This window comes from Palaemon carinicauda, chromosome 5, assembly GCF_036898095.1.
Source record: "Palaemon carinicauda isolate YSFRI2023 chromosome 5, ASM3689809v2, whole genome shotgun sequence".
NCBI classification, from domain to species: Eukaryota; Metazoa; Arthropoda; class Malacostraca; order Decapoda; family Palaemonidae; genus Palaemon; species Palaemon carinicauda.
In genome coordinates this window covers 71807790-71810289 of record NC_090729.1, presented here as the reverse complement: position 1 = coordinate 71810289, position 2500 = coordinate 71807790, and the positions used below count along the sequence as shown (strand labels likewise).

The 2500-nt window shown below is 40.9% G+C and overlaps 1 protein-coding gene across 2 annotated transcripts in view; it reads left to right on the top strand.

Annotated features, from left to right (window-relative positions):
- The window catches only part of Mtp (microsomal triacylglycerol transfer protein), a 278389-nt gene that overhangs the window by 204327 nt on the left and 71562 nt on the right, over window positions 1-2500 (top strand). The gene's annotated exons all lie outside the window — the stretch shown is intronic.

Below are 2500 nucleotides of genomic sequence, written 5' to 3'. Positions count from 1 at the left end.
TCAGAGTGTGACCAATGCAGAGACGACAAAGAGCAGTCTCCCACTTAAGGGGCATCCCGTTATACCTCCAAGGGGATATAACTACTAATTTCTCTCATCTTATTTTCAAGTAAACTATCCCAATGCTGTTGACAATTATTATAAATACAATTCTTAATTGTAGGTAGAAAATCATTACTGGGAATGGGATACCTTCTTGGAAGCAACTCGGCTGCAGCACTCTTAGAGAGAGAGAGAGAGAGAGAGAGAGAGAGAGAGAGAGAGAGAGAGAGAGAGAGAGAGAAACTACTTTTTCCTGTCCAATGTCTTGAAGTGTTTACTATATAGTGCAACGTAGCGGTTGCACATCGTTGCTGCTTGGTCTTCCTATTCACTTATTCAAAACCTAAATTATCTTTTATCACCCCTGTTACATTTCTACCATTTTGCTATTAAACCGCAATAACTGAAAACAATGCAACACAGGAGATTTTCCCCATGTTGAAAACGGTGTGTTGGGAGCAAGGGATTGGGGTTGGGGGGAGGGGGAGCATATCCATACGAGGGGCGTTCATAAAAGATTTCTCCTGGCCCACTTACAACAGATAGACAGACAAAATTTGGAGCAGTTATTGGTCTTTCTGTATATTGGATCCACCCAGGGATATGCATTTTTTCCCATCGTTTTATGCAACTCTGAGACCTTGTTTGTAAAAGTTGGTTGGTTGAGACTCAAACCATGACTCCACCTTGGGAAACAGTGTCTCATCATCTGTATGTGTTCCCGTAAAAAAATGACAACATTGTTGGAAAGAGGTGAAAGTCAGATGGTGCTAGGTCAGGGGAATAACGTGGTTGCGGAAGAATTTCATAGCCATAAGAGTGCGCTTCTGTCTGGGTGATATTAGAGTTGTGGACTGAAGGAGTTTGGCTCCTCTGGTCAGCATGCCGCACCTTTTGAGTTTGATGGATTTTCGCAATTTATGCAGTAGTGAAGCATAGTAAGTCCCAGTAACTGTGGTCCCCTTGGCCAGGAAATCCGTCATCACTACTCCATGTTGGTCCCAAAATACGGGAAGCATGACCTTCCCTCAAGAGGGTTGCACTCTTGCCTTCTTTGGGGTGGTGAGTCAAAGTGCTTCTACTGCATAGACTGGACTTTAGTTTCAGGATCATAGTGATGGACCCCTGTTTCCTCCTGTGTGATAAGTTTGCCAAAAAAGGTTAACTGTTTTTTTTTGACAAGTCCAAAAGAGCCTTTAAGCAATCCACTCGTTCCTGTTTCTGAAAAGGAGTAAGGAGCTTGGGAGTCCACCGTGCAGACACCTTATGCATGTGCAAATGATCTTGAATTATTTTTTTTCCACACACCCTAAACTTATTTTCACAATTTGGGAAGATGCTGAACAGTTATACGAGTGTCTTCCAAAATGGCAGCCTCTTCATCAATGGCAGAATTGGGACGTCCAGGAATGGGCGTTATTTTGACCGATGTTCGGCCACACTTGACTTTGTGATCCCAGTGCTTTACATCATATGATGGGGCAGCATCTCCATAAGTTCATTTTTATGTCATTGAAGTTCTGTTTCGACGTAGTACTTTTCGAATATAGAAACCTGATCACTGCTCGGTACTCGATTGGGTCCATAGTTACACCTTATACATCAATCTAACACCTGTAAAAAAGGAAGCATTAAGAGTTCAGTGCTGCAAATTATCTTGTGACATATACAGTGATGTACCAATACACAGGTGAAATTTCAATAATTTTAAGTCGGTGGGTAAATATTTAAAGAACATCCCTCACATACCTGGAGAAATCATCAGCCGTTGCCTGACCCTCCCTGGTCCTAGCTTGATGGAGAGGGGGCTTGGACGCTGATCATGTGTGTTTATGGTCAGTCTCTAGGGCACTGACACTATCCTTTGTCTCTGCCATTCAAGCGTAACCTTTTAAACCATTAAAAAATAATTCGGAAATGTCATAGTATCTCCTACTTTGCACTTTACTAAAGATGAAAATAAGTAAATGCCAATCACACTTAGGTAATAGGTTACGCTCTGCCTTTCCTATTGCACTAGGCATTTTCAGGATTAATTATGTGAAGTAAATATGACATAATGTTTCAGGTGTAAAGGTCTGTCGTGGAAAGTTTGCTGAAGCTTATCATTGATGAAGATCGAGGAGTTTTTCTTATCGTTATCTCTTTAGTATGTGGGAGACTTTTTATCTATGATAATGTATCTTCTCATTACTAAGTCGACTATAATAGTTAAGTCAACGGTGACATATTTGGTCGTCCAAGTTCGAACGAAATATTTTTCTCCTTGGAAAACGAGTCTGAAAAACTGTTTAAGATTTTCTTAATATTTTAGGGGATGGAGATACAGATCCTGGTTATTTGTTTAAATGACTAATCCAAATTTTAAGTGTTCCGTGTAATTTATTGCAATCACGAAGGCTCTCTCTCTCTCTCTCTCTCTCTCTCTCTCTCTCTCTCTCTCTCTCTCTCTCTCTCT